The sequence below is a fragment of the Muntiacus reevesi genome, chromosome 2 (assembly GCF_963930625.1).
Source record: "Muntiacus reevesi chromosome 2, mMunRee1.1, whole genome shotgun sequence".
NCBI classification, from domain to species: Eukaryota; Metazoa; Chordata; class Mammalia; order Artiodactyla; family Cervidae; genus Muntiacus; species Muntiacus reevesi.
In genome coordinates, this window is record NC_089250.1 from 22,114,697 (window position 1) to 22,138,333 (window position 23,637).

Here is a 23,637-nt window from a genome sequence, read left to right on the forward strand (position 1 = left end):
TATATGTCAATAAAATAACTCAAATGCATATATTAACTTATATAATATACATCAACTATATTTCAATTAAATACATACATACATATGTGTGTGCTCAGTTGCTAAGTTGTGTCCAACTCTTTGTGACCCCATAGACTGAAACCCACCAGGCTCCCTGTCCATGGGATTTTCCAAGCAAGAATACTGGAGTGGGTTGCCATTTCCTTCCCCAGGGGATCTTCCTGATCCAAGGATTGAACTTGCATCTTCCACATTGACAGGCAGGTTCTTTACTGCTGAGCCATTAGGGAAGGAAATACACATATATATAAATTTTAAAAGAATGTATATATTAAATTGTCTTATTAGAGCCATTTTGTGGTGTTTGTGAAATTCACCTCAGAAGACTCTCTGGAGCAACTGCTTCTGGAAAAGAATTTCCATGCAATTTAAGGGACAGAACTTAATTTTTACGGGGCCTGAAATCTATATATAGGTTTTAGAGAGAGGTGATTTTAGAAAGGTGATTTCTTTAAGAAAAAGAATATCATGAATGCAAAATGTAGCATAAAAATAAATATTTATTTAGAATGAGAAAAGAATTCCCAGCCAATAACAGATATTTAAAACCAGACAAATACCACAAATATAACAAAATCCAGAAAAATCAGTGTAATCTGTCCATGACCTGGCTGACCCACCACTACAATATTTATCCACAGACCAGTTTCCAACTTTACTTGCTTCTCCTCTGCTCCCTGACTCCTGGAAACACCAAGACCACAGGACAGGTTTCTATCACAACTTGGCCTCTGGCCCCACAGCTTCATTTCACAGTATCAGGCCAGTTTGCACAGTGGGCATGTTACCAAGTCCAAGCTTTTACTCCGCTCACCACAGAAGGCCAATGAATCTGAGAGATGAGATGTTGAGGCAAGGAATATTACTTTATTTGGAAAACCAGCTAACTAAGATGGCAGACTAATGTCTCAAAATAACCATCTTACCAGGCTCTGGATACCAGGTTCTTTAATAAATCAGAGATGATGGGGAGGTGAGGAAACAAAGTAAAAAGACCATTAACCTTGCAAATACCTCCAAGAATGGCAAGCCTCAGAAACAGGGGGATGTGTTAATTTTTTCCTTCTGCCATCTACAAGTGGGCAGGGTTCTGAACAAAAGCACTTTAGTTTATAGGTCAAGCAGAGGGGCAAGATTCTCTGAGGTAGGCCATTATGTATGATTATAACAACAAAAGCAATGAAAAGCAAGTCAAAGAAACATTCTCAACGTGGAGTCAGAATTGACTTCTCCCTACAACAGGTGGGAGGGTATTTTATACCCAATGCTGCACTAGACAGCTGGCAACTGTTAGTCTACAGCCTAACTTTGAACCACATAAATATAACCCACTATGTATGCTAAGTCGCCTCAGTCATGTCCAACCCTTTGCAACTCTATGTACCCTATGGACCAGGCTCCTCTGTCCATGGGATTCTCCAGACAAGGATACTGGAGTGGGTTGCCATGCCCTCCTCCAGGGATCTTCCTGACCCAGGGATCGAACCTGTATCACTTATGTCTCCTGCATTGGCAGGCAAGTTCTTTACCACGAGTGCCACCTGGGAAGCCTCCTAAATGTATCCCCAACTCAACTTCCTTTAGCCAGATCCGCAAAAGGCCTATGACCACTTCCAAGACCACTCAACTTGAGGGGAAGTATGACAAGTCAGAAAAGACACAATGGTCCCAACCAACTGCAATGGAAATATCTTACTTTTGCTAATTTCACTAAAACAACTACCATAGGAACACAATGCCTCTGGGAAGGGATCACACCCTGGGGAGCCCTGTTTAAGCCTCATGAGCTTCAGGATAAATTCACTTTCACTCCATGGTGTATTCATACTTTTGACGAGCACTTTTGTCCAGTATCCCAGAAGCTGACATCCCCAGAGAAGCTGAAACTAGTGAGGGGATGATCACCAAATCAGGTGATATATACACAATGGACTTGAGAGGTCCTGGAGAGAAGTTCTAGAACATTCTCCCAAGTGGAGAGGTGAGAGCCAGCCATAGTTCAAGACAGAAAAAACAAACCAAACATGAGCCCCAGAGAAAAGTCACAAGGGACACCCTCCAAATTACAGCATGGATTTGCAAAGAAGCTGCTCTTCACAGGGGGTAACTCTATACAGTTTACTCAAAGAGGAGCAGCAGCTGTTTATTTATTTAAGGGTGTGAGCAGCTCTCCCAGATACTGCCAGGGAGGCCAGCAAGTTCTAAATACAAATCGTCTTCTAATAATTTGAAACCCTCAATCTTGATAGGATCCTCTGTTGGAAAAATACAGCTTTGGGGAATCTCACAACTCCAGCCCCTGTGAGTTATTGGTTTTATGACTCTAGACAAGGTACTTAGCTGCTCTGAACCTCAGTTTCCTCACCCATAAAATGGATTTAATACTACTCACCCTAGGATGGTTGAGGCTTCTTGATAGATGTGACAATTATTCCACAAATGAAAAATTTCAACCAATAGTAGCCATTATTATAAAGCTGCCTTACCCATTTACTTTGCCAACTTTGGTGACCTTGCCTGTTACACATATTTGTGCTTGCTTGTTAAATAGAGATTAAAATCAAATGTAGGCCATTGCAGAGTACTGAGCAGAGTTCCCTGTGCTATAGAGTAGGTGCCTTTTAGTTATCTATCTTATATGTGTGCTCAGTCACTCAATCACAGCCAACTCTTTGCAACCCTATTGACTTAGCCCACCAGGCTTCTCTGTCCATTCAGTTTTCCAGGCAAGAACACTGGAGTGGGTTGCCATTTCCTACTCCAGGGGATCTTCCCAACCCAGGGACTGAACCTGTATCCCTTGCATCTCCTGCATTGGCAGATGGATTCTTTATCACTGTGCCATCTGGGAAGCCCATCTATTTTATATGTATTAGGGTGTATATGTCAATCCCAATTTCCCAATTTACCCCTGCCACCCTTCCCCTCCAAAAGTTCAAGTCTTTAAGTCAGTCCTGATTACTCTGGAATTTATAGAGCCTTCACTTATAAATATAAACATAAACTTTGTTACTTGTAACTAATACCTCCTCTTCTCATTCCACTCCCACCCTCCCCGGATACACACCCTCAACTCACATCTTTAGAAAGGTTTTATTTTTAACAAATCAAAGACTGATCAATATATAATCTGAGCATATACTCCCAATTTTCCTGACAACAGGAAGCAGAGCCCCCCTACCCCACCCATGAATCCATGACTTTTTCTCAAAGAGGAAAAAAAACTCAACGCATGGTTTTAGACCACTAAGATGTGGGACTGTTTGTTTTCACAGAATAATCTAACACGACCTGACTCTTACAAGCTCCATATAAGATAATATAATAAAATTTGTTGTGGATCACAACAAACTGTGGAAAATTCTTAAAGAGATGGGAATACCAGACCACCTGACCTGCCTCCTGAGAAATATGTATGCAGGTCAAAAAGCAACAGTTAGAACTGGACATGCAACACAGACTGGTTCCAAATCGGGAAAGGAGTATATCAGGGCTGTATATTGTCACCTTGTTTATTTAACTTATATGCAGAGTACATCATGCAAAATGCCGGGCTGGGTGAAGCACAATCTGGAATCAAGATGGCCGGGAAAAATACCCTCAGATATGCAGAGGACACCACCCTTTTGCCAGAAAGTGAGGAGGAACTAAAGAGCCTCTTGATGAAAGTGAAAGAAGACAGTGAAAAAGCTGGCTTAAAATTCAACTTTCAAAACACTAAGATCACGGCATCCAGTCCCATCACTCCATGGCAAATAGATGGAGAAACAATGGAAACAGTGAGAGACTTTATTTTCTTGGACTCCAAAATCACTGCAGATGGTGACTGCAGCCATGAAATTTAAAAATGCTTGCTCCTTGGAAGAAAAGCTATGACCAACCTAGACAGCATATTAAAAAGCAAAGACGTTACTTTGCCAACAAAGGTCCATCTAGTCAAAGCTATGATTTCTCCAGTAGTCATGCACAGATGTGAAAGTTGGACTATAAAGAAAGCTGAGTGCCCAAGAATTGATGCTTTTGAACTGTGTGTTGGAGAAGACTCTTGAGAGTCCCTTGGACTGCAAGGAGATCTAGAAAGCAAAGACATTACTTTGACAACAAAGGTCCATCTAGGCAAAGCTATGGTTTTTCCAGTAGTCATGCACGGATGTGAGAGTTGGACTATAAAGAAAGCTGAGTGCTGAAGAACTGATGCTTTTGAACTGTGGTGTTGGAGAAGACTCTTGAGAGTCCCTTGAACTGCAAGGAGATCCAACCAGTCCATCCTAAAGGAAATCAGGCCTGAATATTCATTGGAAGGACTGATGTTGAAGCTGAAACTTCAATACTTTGGCCACCTGATGCAAAGAACTGAGTCATTGGAAAAGACCCTGATGCTGGGAAAAATAGAAGGTCAGAGGAGAAGGGGATGACAGAGGATGAGATGGTTGGACAGTATCACCAACTCGATGGACATGAGTTTGAGCAAGCTCCGGGAGTTGGTGATGGACAAGGAGGCCTGGTGTGCTGCAGTTCATGGGGTCACAAAGAGTCAGACACCACTGAAAGATTGAACTGAATAAAATTTCACCAATTTAAAATATGTTTTAAAAAATAAAGTGGAATGTGTTAGTAATTCCTCTGAATTACAGAGATTTTCTTTTTTTTCTTTTTTTTTTTAATTACAGAAATTTTAAGAAAAAGGTGTTACATCTAACAACAATCTGGTGTGATATTCCCACACCAAAACCATCCATTACACCATACACTGGAACTCTCTCAGCAATCCTATCACTGGAGAGTAAGTGCTGTTATTTTAAGTGGTTTTGCTCCCAGTTGTTTCCTTTCTAATATGTGTCTATAAAGTAAGTAGGAGGGGATATATCCAAATGGAGGATGGTATGGACAAAAGCAGATGAACCTAGCTTTCGGTCACATCTCTATAACACACCAGCTGGTAACCCTGAGCATGTCATGCCCCTCCATGCATTAAAAAAAGAAAGAAAGAAACAAGGATGATACCTGCCAGCACAGAAGCTGGTCAGTGGTAAACCTGGCTGGTACATAGTAAAACTCAGATGGTGGCCTGATATTGTAAGAAATTGTCCATAGCAGAAGCCTTCCTTTTTACACTTAACTCCCTTCGCGTTGTTCTGCCTGGGGTGGCAAGTCTGCAAATGGAGTTGGCAGACAACATGTTTCAAAATGAATCAACTCTTCTTCTTCCTCCGGTTCATGGTTCATCAACTAATTCCATCTCTTGGGTTGTAGATCCCTGCTGTGGCATTTTTAGATGCACACATTCAATTTCATTTTTAAATTGGAATTTTGATAGCCCATAAAAATAATTCAGATATACCTATGAGAGTCTCACTCAAGTTTCCCCCGTGGGAAGCAGTGATGGGAGATTATAAAGAATTGGGGTTTGGGAATGAGTCAGGGCAGGGGTTGAATCTCAGTTCTGCCTTTGACTACGACCTCCGGCAAGTACATAATTCTCTAATTCTCAATCTCATTATCTCTATGAGGGGTAATAATACCTGTCCTAGAGCATGGTTATAGAAGTGAGCTGAGCATGCATGCTGAATACAGCACATTACCTGGGGTAGAGTAACTGCTCACTTAAAAAGAAAGACCAAAAAATAAAAACTAAAAAGTTTCCTAGCATGCTGTGTTCCTGAGTTTTTGACATTGCTTATTAAAATTTAAGTTCCTGTCAAGAGAGTGGTGGTTTCAATATTGAACATGTCAACAGTTATCACTGTTCCTTCTTCTGTTGAAAGGGGTCACTTCAACACCACTAAGATCATCCACAAATTGGAAACCACTAGTCACTGGCGTGTTACAAAATGAAAGCAAACTCCATGCAAGCTGATTTCTTCTTAATCACTCAATAAAACTGGAAACTATTACAATCCTGTTTTGTGTTTTCAGTCCCAATGAAGCAGCATCCATGGAACAAAGGAAAATCAGTTGATTCACTGTAATGAACTGCTGAAAACAGGAGGACTCAAGCTCATTTCCTTACTTTTATCAAGAACTCACTCCGTGGCAGGCACTTCCCGGGGACACAGTGATGAGCACGACAAAGTAGCTGCCTTCAGGGAACTCATAGTCTAATGGAGGAAACAAGCAAATACATAGATAATAAAATATACTATTTATAATAGAGATTATCTGCTTTTCAGGGGGAGGGGGCTGCATCGTTCAACATGTGGGAATCTCAGTTCCTTGACCAGGGATAGAAACCATGTTCCCTGCAGTGGAAGTTCTTCAAAGCCAGGAAACCCCCTACAAGTATTTGCTTTAAAGAAAAATAAGAGAGGATAAGAGGATAGATGTTAGGGGAGGCAGCATTTTTAGTCATGGGAGAAGATGCAATTAGCTCAATGATGCAAACAAACAAGCTAGTGATGACCTGGAGAAAGAGCGTCCCTGGAAGAGGCAGTAAAAGCCTTGAGGCAAAATGAATTTGCCAAGTCCAAGGTAAAAAAGCCAACCAGTGTGACCAGCAGAAGTGAGTAAGAAGAATTGTAGGAAATGAGGTTAGAGAGCAAAGCAGCAACCAGATCTTGTAGGCCTCTAACCCATGCTGCAAACCTGGATTTGATGTTAGGTGCCCTAGGAAGACTACAAAGTTTTGAGCAGGAGAGTGACTTACAGTTTTAAACAATCACTTTGTTTCTATATGAAAATGGGCCACTAAAGAGCCAGAGTGGAGGCAGGGGACCTACTAGGAAATTGCAATAGCTGAGGGGAGAGGGGATTACAGCTGAGATTGGAACAGTGGTGGTATCGGAAACAAAAAGTGATCATATTGGGGTATGTGTATATATATATATGTATTTAATTTTACTTATGGCTGTGCTGGGTCTTCGTTGCTGGCACGGGCTTTTTCTTGTTGCAGTGAGCGGGCTTTAGAGCACAGTCTCAGTAGTTGTGACGCTAGGGCTTAGCTGTCCCACAGCAGGTAGAATCTTCCCAAACTAGGGATTGAACCATGCATTGGCAGGAGAATTCTCAACCACTGGACCACCAGGGTTATGTTTTGAAAACAGAGTACTTGCTAAACAACAGAATGTGGGATATGAAGGAAAAACAGGAACAAAAGGCAAGTCCTAGATTTCTGTCCTTACCAACTGTGTGAAATGGGGCACCATTTATTGAGAACACTGGAGGGTAAGTAGGTTTAGATGAGAAAGTCAATAATTCTATTTTAGATATTAGTTTGAAATGCTTATTTGATATCCAAGAGGTGCTGAGTAGGCGGCAGGATACATAAATCTGAAGCTCAGGGAAGGAGTCTGGGTTGGAAATGAAGTTGAAATTCGGCAGTATTCATGAGTCACTAAGCCATGGGACTAGAAAAGGTCAAACCAGTTTTAATGGATTCAGAGAAGCCAGCTGAACCCACTCTGTGACCTGCGATTCAGCAGCACTCTCCCTTAATGCTCCAGTACTCTTGAAAGTCATCACTTTATTCGGAGGGAAGAGCCACGGAACAGCTGGCTTCCTCCAGAAAAGGCCAAAACAAGGCTTGACTGTGAGGTATGACCAACACCCAAGGCCTCTGGCACAGAGAGAAAGGAGCAGATCTATAGAGATCAAAGAACAAGGGCCTTGAAAAGGTCACACAAACACATCCGGAGGTCAGAACAACCGGAAGCATGGTTTTCAGAACTCAGCAATTGTTCTCCAAAAAATGAATGTCAGGTGGCATTCGTCATTCGGGGCAGTAGATCAACTAGCATCTCCAAACTGAGAACAGCAAATAAAAACATTTGGGGTCACTAGAATTCTTAAAGATTGCCAGATGTTAAAAAATAAAATGTTTACCTTGTTCGCACCTCTAATTAGGGATCAAGGCTGCACCAAGGCAGAAAGGGCATTTTACTACATCATGTACTGATTTATGACACGCCTACCTCATCTGAGACGTGAAGATCATTCATGCTTCCTGAAATATAGGTCATCAGTCAAATCTCTCAGAACATATTACAACATGGAAAAGAAATGACTTCTTTTTTAAATGATATATTGCACTGTCTCAAAGCCCTTTATGGTGGAGAAGGGTTCAAGGCCACTGGCTTTGACATGCATGGCCCCCAGAGTTTTTTATTTGTATGATAAAGTAGAAGTTGTTCCTCTCCAAATCGATTTTCTCTTCACCTGTACAAGATTAGCGTTCAGTAATTCTTTCCACAGGTGTTTTGTATCAAATCAATTCCCAATGCCGCTCACAGTCTCAGTCACCTAACGAAAAAGTGAGCACAGTCAGCAGCTGGGGGCAATGGCTGGAAATACAAAAAAAAAGACTACACCAGATGTTTAACAAGTGAAGTTTCCACTGTTGTTGCTTCTTGATGTTTTGTTGTTCTGGTGCTATTTACTTCAGTTCAGTCACTCAGTCATGTCCGTCTCTTTGCGAACCCATGGACTGCAGCACGCCAGGCTTCCCTGTCCATCACCAACTCCCAGAGCGTGCTAAACTCACGTCCATCGAGTCAGTGATGCCATCCAACCATCTCATCTTGTCGTCTCCTTCTCCTCCTGCCTTCAATCAGTTTACTCACCGACATAAAATGTTTTTTAATAATAAAAAATAATTGCCTATCAAATTAAGTATAAACTTCAATCTGATATATTTGGGGCCACAAAATGAACCCAAACTCTCTCCAGTGTCATAAGCACTGCACCTCCTTATAAACTCCACTAACAGTAATAACGACCACAGCAGCAATAGCTGACACTTCTCAAGCATTTACTATAAATCAAAGCAGTTCCAACAGTTTCACATATCTTAAAGAATTTAATCCTTACCTCTTTATAGACAGAAGACTGGGGCCCAGAGAGGTTGGTGACTAGCCCAAGGTCACACAGTAGAATGCAGCAGAGTTGGGATTTAAATCCAGGCAACCTGGAACCTGAGCCTACACACTTTACCACTTATACCTCTGAACTAGATGGGTCCATCTCTACCCTGCATCTTCAGCACCCTCCTTGAAAAACATCCATTTTGTCAAAGTCCATTTCAAATCTTCCATGAGGCTTTCTTGGTTACTCCCACCAAATTAATATCTATTCTTCCTTGGAGCTTATGCAGCATTTTCTTCAGGTTTTCATATCTCTCTGATGACCATACTCCATTATTTTTTATATATAAATTTATTCATTTATTATTTACTTACTTTTGGTTGTGCTGGGTCTTCATTGCTGCATGGGCTTTTCTCTAGTTGCAGCAAGTGAGGGCTACTCTCTGCTTGCAGTGTGAGGCTTTCATTGCAGCAGCTTGTTTTGTTGCGGAGCACGGGCTCTAGGGTGCATGGGCTCAGTAATTGCGGCTCCTGGGCTCTAGAGCACAGGCTCAACAGTTGCAGCGCAGGGGCTTAGTCACTCCACAGCAAGTGGGATCTTCCCGGACCAGGGATGGAAGCCACATCTCCTACATTGGCAGGCAGATTCTTTACCACTGGGCCACCAGGGAAGTCTCCTAATTATAGTCTACCTTTATTTCTTGTTGGCTTTTTGTTTGGTTTGGTTTGGTTTGTCTTAAATCCTTCAGTAGCCTGTACATCATTGAGCACAGACTAAATCATCTTTGTCCCTGCATCCCAGACAGCAACCAGCAGAATCCTGGAACACTGAAGCCTCTGGATAAATGTGTTCAGTTCATGAACTTTCTTCTTTCTTTCAGTTTACATTTTCCCAGGATGCAAAACAAAAACAAGACTTGACTTACAGTGTAGTATCTTGTGGCCTGGCCTTGTGTTATGTCAACCTCAACACAGCTGAGAGAAAGTCAGATAGGTATTGCCCTATTTTCTGTAAAATCATTTCAGGGAAAAAGATGACTGTGTGGATTGGCACTTACCGCGTAACCTAGGTGAACGAACGTCAAACAGTTGTGCTTCTAAAAGCTTCAGTCATAATCCAGTTTTACAATTTCATGAAGGTGAATATAGCTTTTCCTCTAAAATAAAGGAGAATGGGGAAGGGAGAATTGGATGAAAGCAGTCAGAAGGTTCAAACTTTCAGTTACAAGATTAATAAATACTAGGGATGTAACATACAACATGATAAATATGATTAATGCTGATGTACACTATACATGAAAGTTAAGGGTGTAAATCCTAAGTTTTCTCATCTCAAGGAAAAAGATGCTTTCTATTTATTTAATTTGGCATCTGTGTGAGCTGCCAGGTGCTCATTAAACAGACTGAGGCAAGTCAAATAGGGATGCTTTATACCTTAAACTTATACAGTGCTGTATGTCAATTAAATCTCAATAAAACTGAAGGATATTAATATATACACAATCCACAAACATCATTCAGTTTTCACCAATTTTACATTCAGGCACTTGTGTGTATATTTAAATGCAATGTTATCATGTAGAGAGTCATGTCACTACTACCGTAGCCAAAACACATGACAGTTCCACCATGATGATACCTTGTTATACTTTTTTCTTCCATTTTTATTGAGATATAATTGACACACAGCCCTGTATACATTTAACATGAGACTAATGTACTGTAATTATACAAAGTGTTAATTAACAGGTGAAAGGTTGGGACAAGACAAGATGGTGGAGGAATAGGATGGGGAGACCACTTTCTCCCCCACAAATTCATCAAAAGATCATTTGAATGCTGAGAAACTTCCACAAAACAAGCTCTGAACACTGGCAGAGGACACCTGGCACCCAGAAAGGCAGCCCGTTCTCTTCGAAAGGAGGTAGGACAAAATATAAAAGACAAAAGGAGACAAAAGAGTTAGGGACAGAGACCTGTCCTGGGGAGGGAGTCGTGAAGGATGAGAAGTTTCCACACAGCAAGAAACCCAATGGAGAAGCTCTATACAGTCAGAAAAAAACAAGACCAGAGCTGACTGTGGCTCAGATCATGAACTCCTTACTGCCAAATTCAGACTTAAATTGAAGAAAGTAGGAAAAACCACTAGACCATTCATGTCCAACTCTTTGCGACCCCGTGGACTGTAGCCTACCAGGCTCCTCTGTCCATGGGATTTTCCAGGCAAGCATACTGGAGTGGGTTGCCATTTCCTTCTCCAGAGGCTCATCCCGACCCCGGGATTGAACCTGGGTCTCCCACATTGTAGGTAGACGCTTTACCATCTGAACCACCAGGGAAGTCCTTTCAGGTATGACCTAAATCAAATCACTTATGATTACACAGTGGAAGTGACAAATAGATTCAAGCAATTAGATCTGATAGACAGAGTGCCTGAAGAAGTATGGATGGAGGTTCGTGACATTGTACAGGAGGCGGAGATCAAGACCATTCCCAAGAAAAAGAAATACAAAAAGGCAAAATGCTTGTCTGACAAGGACTTACAAATAGCTGAGAAAAGAAGAGAAGCAAAGGCAAAGGAGAAAAGGAAAGATATACCCATTTGAGTGCAGAGTTCCAAAGAATAGCAAGGAGAGATAAGAAAGCCTTCCTCAGCAATCAAAGCAAAGAAACAGAGGAAACCAATAGGATGGGAAGGACTAGAGATCTCTTCAAGAAAATTAAAGCTACCAAGGGAACATTTCATGCAAAGATGAGCTCAATAAAGGACAGAAATGGTATGGACCTAACAGAAACAGAAGATATTAAGAAGAGATGACAAGAATACACAGAACTATACAAAAAAGATCTTCATGACCCAGATAACCACGATGGTGTGATCATTCACCTAGAGGTAGACATCCTGGAGTGTGAAGTCAAGCAGGGATTAAGAAGCATCACTATGAACAAAGCTAGTGGAGGTGATGGAATTCCAGCTGAGCTATTTCAAATTCTAAAAGATGATGCTGTGAAAGTGCTACACTCAATATGCCAGCAAATTAGGAAAATGCAGCAGTGGCCACAGGACTAGAAAAGGTCAGTTTTCATTCCAATCCCAAAGAAAGGCAATGCCAAAGATGTTCAAACTACCACACAATTGCACTCATTTCACACACTAGCAAAGTAATACTGAAAATTCTCCAAGCCAGGCTTCAACAGTACGTGAACTATGAACTTCCAGATGTTCAAGCTGGTTTTAGAAAAGGCAGAGGAACCAGAGATCAAATTGCCAACATCCACTGGATCACTGAAAAAGCAAGAGAGTTCCAATAAAACATCTACTTTTGCTTTATTGACTACACCAAAGCCTTTGACTGTGTGGATCACAACAAACTGTGGAAAATTCTTAAAGAGATGGGAATACCAGACCACCTGCCTCCTGAGAAATATGTATGCAGGTCAAGAAGCAACAGTTAGAACTGGACATGGAACAACAGACTGGTTCCAAACTGGGAAAGGAATACGTCAAGGCTGTATATTGTCACCCTGTTTATTTAACTTATATGCAGAGTACATCATGCAAAATGCCAGGCTAGATGAAGCACAAGCTGGAATCAAGATTGCTGGGAGAAATATCAATAACCTCGGACATACAAATGACACTACTCATATGGCAGAAAGTGAAGGGGAACTAAAGAGCCTCTTGATGAAAGTGAAAGAGGAGAGTGAAAAAACCGGCTTTTTTTTTCAGAAAACTAAGATCATGGCATCTGGTCCCATCACTTCATGGCAAATAGATGGGGAAACAATGCAAACAGTGACAGACTTTATTTTCTTGGGCTCTAAAATCACTGCAGATGGTAACTGCAGCCATGAAATTAAAAGACGCTTGCTCCTTGGAAGAAAAGCTATGACCAACCTAGACAGTATACTAAAAAGCAGAGATATTACTTTGCAACAAAGGTCTGTCTAGTCAAAGCTATGGTTTTTCCAGTAATCATGTATGGATGTGAGAGTTGGACTATAAAGAAAGCTGAGTGCCCAAGAATTGATGCTTTTGAACTGTGGTGTTGGAGAAGACTCTTGAGAGTCCCTTGGACTGCAAAGAGATCCAACCAGTCCATCCTAAAGGAAATCAGGCCTGAATATTCATTGGAAGGACTGATGTTGAAGCTGAAACTCCAATACTTTGGCCACCTGATGCGAAGAATAGAGTCACTGGAAAAGACCCTGATGCTGGGAAAAATAGAAGGTGGGAGGAGAAGGGGATGACAGAGGATGAGATGGTTGGATGACATCACCTACTCAATGGACGTGAGTTTGAGTAAACTCCGCGAGTTGGTGATGGACAAGGAGGCCTGGTGTGCTGCAGTCCATGGGGTTGCAAAGAGACGGACAGAACTGAGCGACTGAAATGAACTGAGGTGAAAGGTTTACAAGAATATCTCTGTATTATTTCTTGAAACTATATGGGAATCTACAATTATAAATAAGGAATTTAAAATAAAAATCTAAAGGATAAATATAATAAAGAAGGGAATGAGAGGTAGGAAGAAGAAGAGGAAAAGCTGGGCTTTTTCTTTTAGGAAACTCAGCCCAAAAAAACCCTGTGTAACTCAGTAGCAGGTGGCTGACTAGCTAAAGCGTGAGGTGTCTCTGATGTTGGCTTGGCAGGTTCAGGTTACCAAGAAAACGAAGGCTCTGGTTACCTTGACAACACAGGAAACCCAGGGCTACAGCATGTTTGACTAAACTCCCTTTCAAAGCCTTCCTGGATTTAATACCATTTTATTAGATCTACACCCCTGCAACTCTTGTTTCTATGATCGAGTAAAACTGCACTAGAAAATCTTTTTTGCAGGTAGATACATTATTTGTTTCATAGATAAAGTTACAGAGCTTTAATAATTCTGATGCACCCAAATCTCCTATCTTGAGATGCGCAGATTGTTATCTCTACCACCCAAAGTCTCTGAATAAGAGTTCCAATTCTGTTCCAATTTACCCCAGTGAGATGGCATAACCCATCTTACCTTTTTTCTTTTTTTTTTTTTTACAAGGACATTACAGTGCTCTTTGACCTAATGTTTGGGTGCTGAATATTCTAGCCTTAATTAAAAAGAAAAATCTTCAGAAATTGTCATTTGATGAGATCGAGTTATTTCCTCGGGAATCAAGTCAGTTGCTGCTGATACTCAGTGTAACAGACACCTCTGAAACTCTGTCCTGACCTCCCAGTCCTGGTCTCAGCTACTCTCTCACTTCCCCCTCAGCCTTCTCTAGCTCTCTGCAGGTTCGTGGGAAGGACCCACCTGCAAGACTTTCAAACCTAGAATCTCTGGAATACTACTCCTCTGAAAGTTCTGGGGTCCACTCTCTAGGATCCCCACACACACCACTCCCATCTGCCAGAGCCCATGGGGCCTTGACTCCTCTCCCTTGGGTCACTGGAGGATGATCTTGGCCAGCCTGGTCAGAAGTCAGGATAGATTTCCCATTAAAACTGTTGTGGGTAGTGTATATATAACATGCACACATGCTCAGTCAAGTCTGACCCTTTGCAACCCCATGGACTGTAGCCCTCCAGGCTCCTCTGTCTATGGGATTTCCAAGGCAAGAATACTGGAATGGGTTGCCATTTCCTACTCGAATGGGTTGCCATTTCCTACTCCAGGGGATCTTCCCAATCCAGAGATCAAACCCATGTCTCCAGCATCTCCTGCTCTGGCAAGTGGATTCTTTAACACTGAGCCACCTGGGAAGCCTATAGGAAGTATGTGTGTGTGTGTATATATATACACACACATATATATTCACTCCATCATACATACATATATATATATATATATATATATATATAGGCTTAAACATAAAAAAAAAAGAATGAAATTTTGCCATTTGCAAAGACATGGATTAACCTGGAGGGAATGTTGCACAATGAAGTTAAGTTAGAGAAAAACAGATATTATATGCTTTCACTTATATGTGGAATCTTAAAAATTGAACAAACAAATGAATATAACCAAACAGAACAGACTCACAGATACAGAAATAAACTAGTGGTTGCCAGTAGGGAGGGAGAGAGTGGGGGGAAGGGGCAAGATATGAAGAGAGGATCAAGAGGTACAAGCTACTATGTATTAAATAAGATATAAGAATATAATATACAACACAGGGAACATAGCCGATATATTATAATAACTTTAAATGGAGTATAATGTATGAAAATATGAAATCACTATGTTTTATAGCTGAAACTAATATAATATTGAAAATCAACCATTCTTCAATTTTTTAAGTACTGTAAGTGGTAGTTAATATCTGTATTACTGGTGATACCAGAAAATATGAGCTAAATAGAATTATATAGACTGGTCTAACCACGCTTCCAGGGCTTCCCTGGTAGTTCAGCTGGTAAAGAATCTGCCTGCAATGTAGGAGACCCTGGTTTGATTCCTGGGTGGGAAGATCCCCTAGAGAAGAGATAGGCTCCCCACTCCAGTATTCCTGGGCTTCCCTGGTGGCTCAGATGGTAAAGAATCTGCCTGCAATGCAGGAGATCTGGGTTCAAAACCCTGGGTTGGGAAGATCCCCTGGCAGAGGGCGTGGCAACCCACTCCAGTATTCTTGCCTGGAGAATCCCATGGATAGAGGAGCCTGGCAGGCCACAGTCCATGGGGTCGCAAAGAGTCAGACACGACTGTGTAGCTAACCACAGCACAGCAACCACCTTTCCACACCTGAGATCATTCTTTCTATCACAAGCATTTTCTAAGTTCAAGCCAGCTAAGTTAGAAACTCTAGAAACTTAATATTCAGTTGGATTATGCCCATATTTATAGTTTTTCAATGTACTTTATAGAGTAGAAATCCCTTTATTAAGATCATAAAAATTCATTACATAGAAATGTAGCTGAGGAAAACCAATCACTTGTTTTGCTAAAAAAGAAAAAAAAAAGCAGTCATTATGTTTAATGTATTAAGTATAAAAGTAACATTTAATATCTTTACAAGTTATTACTGGATTTATTTTTTCATGCTTTTAAAATTAATAACAAGTAGAGTTACAAGTTCAGAATTTAAAATATCATCTCTCAGGGTTGGCTAGTTTATGATATCAGAAAAATCTTAAGATTAGAAGAAAACATCATCAACAAAGTTCCATTTCCTGGATTTAGTGTCTTTAGCGATGTCCCCCCAGAACAGAGGGAGAGCACTCATTTCAGAAACAGAACAGGGCAAGAAAAACAGTGTCAGAACTTCTCCCAAACTGTCTACAACTTTTGGCATGTGGAGCATTTTTTTATTGAGCCCCATTTTCTGGGTTTTCACGCTCATATTTCCTGCCCCTTCTGTTACTTTATTTTTATCAGCTTCACAGATTTGTGAAAAGGGGGATTTCTTCCCAGACTGAACCATGTTTCTCTATCCTTTCACATGTTTATTCCTGGGCATACATTCAAGCTTCTGTCCTGATTTTATATTAGTATCTCTCCAACATGCAATGAACTCCTCCTTCACAGAGTCAGAAACTAGAAAACTCTGATGCCTGAGGAAAAAAAAAAAGAAGAGCAAGAGGCCAGGCCAGCCTGAGCCAGGCCAACAAGCTGCCTGTAGACCGAACTCCTTCAGCTCCCAGTTTCTCTTCCCATGCGGCACATCTGAGGCTGCTCTGCCTCCCGCAGCATCTGGAAACATCTCTCCCTACATGGAGCCCCACGAGTAGATGGATGTTTTGCAAAGCATCATCACAGCACTAACACAATCGCTGCTGACATCCCTGTCTTTATGCTAGAAAAATGTCCTTAGTATGCACTCATGCCAAATGCTCTGATGTTTAATTGTCATGGTCATAAGAAGTCATTTGCTTGAGGCTGGAAAGAGAGACTGGCCTGTGAAATTTTTCTCCACACCTGGAGAGCAAGATCCCAGATGAGGAGGATCATGTCCTGCAGGGAAATCAAGACGCAGGGGCATCTGGATCCAGTATGGCCAGTGAGAAGATGACAACCTATGCAGCATTAAAGAAGAATTAAAAGACTAAGCCTGTGGGGTTCTCCTGATGGTCTAGTGGCAAAGAACCCGCCTGCCAATGCAGGGGACACGGGTTCAATCCCTGGCCCAGGGAGACCCTACGTGCAATGAGGCAAATAAGAAATGCACCCCAAGTAAGGAGCCCACGACCCACAGCTACTGAAGCCTGAGTGCCCTAGAGCCCGTGTTCCACAAAGAGAAGCCACTGCAATGAAAAGCCCGAGCACCACAACTAGAGAATAGCCCTCACTTGCCGCAACTAGGGAGAAGGCAATGGCACCCCACTCCAGTACTCTTGCCTAGAAAATCCCATGGATGGAGGAGCCTGGTGGGCTGTGGTCCCTGGGGTCGCTAGGAGTCAGACACGACTGAGCAACTTCCCTTTCACTTTTCACTCTCATGCATTGGAGGAGGGAATGGCAACCCACTCCAGTGTTCTTGCCTGGAGAATCCCAGGGACGGGGGAGCCTGGTGGGCTGCCGTCTATGGGGTTGCACAGAGTCGGACACGACTGAAGTGACTTAGCAGCAGCAGCAGCTGCTACAACTAGAGAAAGTCAGGGCACAGCAACAAAGACCCAACACAGCCAAAAAATATATAGACAAACAAATAAAGAAAATAAACCTTTAAAGAAAGAAAAAAAGACTAAGACTGTGAAGTTTTATCAAATCAGACCACAATCTGCGAACTCGTATCTCCCTCAGCACATCTTGGTTCTTAAATTTACCCATATTTCCTCTAAAAATATTGTTGTACTGGCTGAGGGATACACAACTTACTTGGACAAATAGAAGAAAGGAGGCATTTTATAACAATAGGTAGTTTGTATGTGCAAAGTATCTAGAGCATTTCAACATATCAAGTGGCTAAAAGAATTGACTGCTGTTTTTCAAGCCAGGACTGGAGAAAGAATTCATTTGTTCAAATACCTCTCCCTAAGGTGGTTGTAAACCAAGTCACAGGCAAAGTGATGTATGGAATGTTCTCAAGGGCCAGAGGAGGGAGGACCAGGAAGAAAAAAGCAACAGGGAACCCTGAGCTTATTGCTGCCTTGGAAACTGGACAGGCTCCTTCTCATGGCCAGGTTTGAGGTCTCAAGAATTTCTAATCTTGTGAGGGTCTAGAATCCTGTGGCCTTGGGTTTCTCAGCCATGCACACCTGAGGGAATGAATGATCAGGGGACTGATTAAGAAAGCTAATTGCTGCATTCTGGTGAGTCTCCAGTTAGAGTCTGTCACAGCTCCCCATCCCAGGAGTGGGAAGTGGCTAATGAGTGTGGTTAAAGATCACTGGAGGGACTTCCCTAGTGGTCCAGTGGTTAGCACTCCACATTTCCACGGCAGCGGCCATGGGTTTGACTCTGGTTGGGAAAGTAATATCCTGCAATCCATGAGGCATACCACACACACACACCCCCAAACAAAAAATCATTCATTCAAGATGTCCAAATCCCTGGTGAAAAAAGAAGCCTGTCTGTCAACCTGCGGGACCAAGCATGATCTAGCCTCTTGGTAGGCAAGCACTTCTGGCTGATATATCATATTAGCATGATTAGCTACCAACAGGTATTGGATCTTTACAACATGCCAGGAACCATGCCAACCACTTTACATGCATTATCACCTTAAAAATTCACAGCCACCCCTACTCCCTGGGGTAGAACAGGGGCAAACATCGTTCTGCGCGCCTTTCTCCATCCTGCCCCATTGAGGATGGGGCACTCCCCCACCCTCAGTGTAAGGATGTTCCAGCAGAAATTCAAAACGTCTACTCCAATTTACCAAGTATGCTTATGGAACTCAAAGAAAATAATTTGAGAGAAAAGTGTGCTTTTATAAAGATGTAATTTATTTTTAATTTTTACCTAAAAGAATTATAATGAAAACTAGCAATCTTCCATCCCATCCCTTCCCATAACTTCACTGGCCTAAACCTTGGGAGTCATAACTTTCAACTCCTTAAACTTATTCTTATATTTATTTTCTTATTACTAAATTATGTACGTATACTTCTACATGGTGATTTCTCAATAGTAAATATTTTCTATGAACTTTCTGTTATAAACATCCACAACACCACCTCCCCCTTTCCACTCTCCAATCTCCCAAAATAATTATATCATAAGTTTTAGTTAAATCAGTAATTTATATTTATACTTTTTTTTTTTTTTACTTTTTGACCTCATGAAGTGGTATGTGGTATCTTAGTTCCTCAACCAGGATCCCCCTGCATTGGGAGCACAGAGTCTTAGCCACTGGACCATCAAGGAAATCCTTATAGCTGTGTTTAAATTCACAGTGTTGTAAAGTAAAAGAAAAAAGTCCACTTTATGTATGACAATTTTTTAGCCTTGTTGAATATAAGTGAACTATTTAAAAGTCAGGTAGAGATATGTGAAGTTGTTTTTTAGCACAAAGAAAATTTAGATAACAGAAGTATGGAAGTAGGCTAGTTCCAGGATTGGTTCGGAGACTCACCGACACCACCAGAGACATGGGCTTTTTCCAATTTTCTGCCTCACCAGCCTCAGCAAGTTGGCTGGTCTACAGGCTAGCACTGCTCCTGCCTGCCAGATAAGTGTAGCAATTCACCTGCAGCTCTTGCAGGTACAACCATAGTCAATAGAAAAGAGACTGCTCTTTACTTTGTGATTCCCTTTGCTTTTCAAATGTTTTTTCAAAGCTACGGTTTTTTCAGTAGTCATGTACCAAGGTGAGAGTTGGACCACAAAGGAGGCTGAGCACCGAAGAATTGCTGCTTTATAATGTGGCGCTTATACATTTTGACTAGCATTGCTGCTATGAATGTTGGTGCTCAAATATCTATCTGAGGCTCTGCTTTCAGTTCTTTTCGTGCAGAAATGAAATTGCTGGATCAAATGATAACTCTATTTTCCACACTGTTTTCCACAGTGACTACACCATTTTATATTCCCACCAGGAATGCAGAAGAGGTGCTGATTTCTCTACACCAACACCTGTTTTCTGTTATTTTAGTAAGAGTCATCCTGATGGGTATGAGGATTCCCTGGTGGCTCAGACGATAAAGAATCTGTTTGCAATGCAGGAGATGCAAGCTCAGCCCCTGGGTTGGGAAGATCCCCTGGAGAAGAGCATGGCAACCCACTCCCGAGTTCTTGCTTAGAGAATTCCATGAACAGAGGAGACTGGCTACAGCCCCTGGGGGTTCCAGAGTTGGACACAACTGAGGGACTAACACTAATGAGAGTGAGGGGAAATCTCGTTGTGGTTCTGGTTTGTATTTCCCAATAATAAGTGATGTTGAGCATATTTTCGTATGCTTATTGGCTACTTGTTGGTAGTCTTTGGAGAAATGTCTAAGTCCTTTGCTCACATTGAACTAGATTGTTTTGTTTTGTTGTTGTGGATTCTTAGGAGTTCTTTATATAGTCTGGATATTAATCCCTTGTCAGGTATATGATTTGTAAATATTTTATCCCATCCTGTGGGTTGACTTTTTAGTCTGCTGATAGTATCCTTCCATGCACAAACATTTTAAATTTTTATAAAGTCCAATTTGCCTACTCTTTTCTTTTGTTGCCTGTGCTTTTGGTGTCATATCCAAGAAATCACTGCCAAACTCAACATCATAAGGTTTTTCCCCTATATTTTCTTACAAGAATTTTATAGTTTAAGGTCTTACATTTAGGTCTTTGATCTATTTTGAGTTCATTTTTGTATATGGTATTAGGTAAAGGGAAGATCTTACTTAAACACTTTAATTTTTATTTAGTACCATTTAAAATAATTATTAGGAGAAGGCAATGGCAACCCACTCCAGTACTCTGGAAAATCCCATGGATGGAGGAGCATGGTAGGCTGCAGTCCATGGGGTTGCGAAGAGTCAGACACGAATGAGCAACTTCACTTTCACTTTTCACTTTCATGCATTGGAGAAGGAAATGGCAACCCACTCCAGTGTTCTTGCCTGAAGAGTCCTAGGGATGGGGGAGCCTGGTGGGCCGCCATCTATGGGGTCACACAGGGTCGGACACAACTGAAGCGACTTAGCAGCAGCAGCAGCAAAACAATTATTAAAATATTAAATTTACCTTTACTTGCCCTTCCAACTATTTCATGAGTTTATCTAAAATCTTGTATTTTAATATACTTCTCACAAAAAAATCTCAATATGGGAAAGAAAGTGTAGGTCACTCAGTTGTGTCTGACCCTTTGCAACCCCATGGACTGTAGCCCACCAGGCTTCTCTGTCCATGAGATTCTCTAGGCAAGAATACTGGAGTGGGCTGTCATGCTCTTCTCCAGGGGATCTTCCGGTAACAGGGATCAAAGCCAGGTCTCCTCCACTGCAGGCAGATTCTTTACCATCTGAACCACCAGGGAGCCCAATACTGAACTGCTTGCAAAATAATTCTTACCCAAAAGGTACAGTCATACACTCCTCTAGGATCTGTCCAATAGAATTTACCATAAAGAAGGAAATATCTTGGCACAGTCCAAAACAGTAGCCACTAGACACATGTACTTAAAAATATGGAGTATGTCCTGCAGCTCAATTCCAGAAAAATAAATGACCCAATCAAAAAATGGGCCAAAGAACTAAACAGACATTTCTCCAAAGAAGACATACAGATGGCTAACAAACACATGAAAAGATGCTCAACATCACTCATTATCAGAGAAATGCAAATCAAAACCACAATGAGGTACCATTACACGCCAGTCAGGATGGCTGCTATCCAAAAGCCTACAAGCAATAAATGCTGGAGAGGGTGTGAAGAAAAGGGAACCCTCTTACACTGTTGGTGGGAATGCAAACTAGTACAGTCGCTATGGAGAACAGTGTGGAGATTTCTTAAAAAACTGGAAATAGAACTGCCACATGACCCAGCAATCCCACTCCTGGGCATACACACCGAGGAAACCAGATCTGAAAGAGACACATGCACCCTAATGTTCATCGCAGCACTGTTTATAGTAGCCAGGACATGGAAGCAACCTAGATGCCCACCAGCAGACAAATGGATAAGGAAGCTGTGGTACATATACACCATGGAATATTACTCAGCCATTAAAAAGAATTCATTTGAATCAGTTCTAATGAGATGGATGAAACTGGAGCCCATTATATAGAGTGAAGTAAGCCAGAAAGATAAAGACCAATACAGTATACTAACATATATATATATGGAATTTAGAAAGATAGTAATGATAACCCTATATGCAAAACAGAAAAAGAGACACAGATGTCCAGAACAGACTTTTGGACTCTGTGGGAGAAGGCGAGGGTGGGATGTTTCGAGAGAACAGCATGGAAACATGTATATTATCTAGGGTGAAACAGATCACCAGCCCAGGTGGGATGCATGAGACAAGTGCTCCGGGCTGGTGCACTGGGAAGACCCAGAGGAATCGGGTGGAGAGGGAGGTGGGAGGGGGGGTTCAGGATGGGGAACACATGTAAATCCATGACTGATTCATGTCAATGTATGACAAAACCCACTACAATATTGTAAAGTAATTTAGCCTCCAACTAATAAAAATAAATGGAAAAAAACAAATAAATAAAAATATGGAGTATGTAACAGAGGAATTGGATTTTTTTATTTAATTTTATCTTAATTAATTCAAATTTAAATAGTGGTTAGTGCCTGCCATATTGTACAATGTCTATTTATAAAACAATGTCTAGATTCTCTAAATTTTTTCCCAGAAAGCTACATACTCAGACTATATTATTCTAGCTTTCCCACAAAAACTTTCAGCACCTCAAACAGATACTATACCCTTAGTTTAAGGTTAGATATAAGGAATGCCAGAAGAAAAACGTTCTTAAATTTCCTACAGAATTCCTGTTAAAGAAATCATACTTCATGATAGTCTCTGTTCCTTCTATAAATGCCCTTTATGACAGAGTTCTCATATCCAGTATTTTTAAAGCATTTTTTTCATCTCTTGGCATTAAGGTATGCTTCCTTGTACTAAATAATAAGGTCCTTACAATCTTTCATCTTTCCCTTCTTTTCTTGGTTGCTAAGAAACCCAGGGCTAAGAGGAAGTACTTTTTGATGAATTGTAATTGTTCCTCTTAAACTTAGTTTTCTAGTTATAATCATTTTCTCCTCTTGCTCCCCCACTTTATGCTCCCATAAAATACACTTTCTGCTTGTGATCTTCTATCTTGATTGTAGTGATTTGATAGTAGCTGTTTCTTTTATTCCCTTTTCAAGTAGTAGCTAGAGAGATATATTAGTGATGTGGCAATTTTAACCTCAGTGCTATTCAGATACAACTAGAAGATGTAACTTGTTCATTTTCTATAACCATTTCATCTTCTCATGAGCCCCCATCCACTTGGGTAGTAGACAGGGTGAGGGGAGGGCTCTTTGATCTGCCAGTTCATGGTATCTCGACCTCATCAGGTTGAAATAATCCATTTCAGTTAGATCAGTTTCTGTTGGGTGAATTTTCAACATTTAATTTTTCCTCTGCCTGCATCGTGAATTGAAAAGTGTTCCCCCAAAAGTCATATCCACTTGGAGCCTGTGAGCGTGATCTTATGTCTTCTTTTCCAAGAGATCTCAAAACGGGGATCAAGTTATACAAAGCCTCCTCAACTTTCAGCTTCCCTCTCTCCTCATCTAAAACCCAGGATGCTGATCCAAGAAGAGAAGTCAGGACTCATGTGTCTGATGCTAGTTTCCTCTTCCTGTGCTTCTTCATTCTACATCCTCGGGACTGAACGGCGCCAGATTCTACCACTTCCCACGTATATCATAGCCTTGGC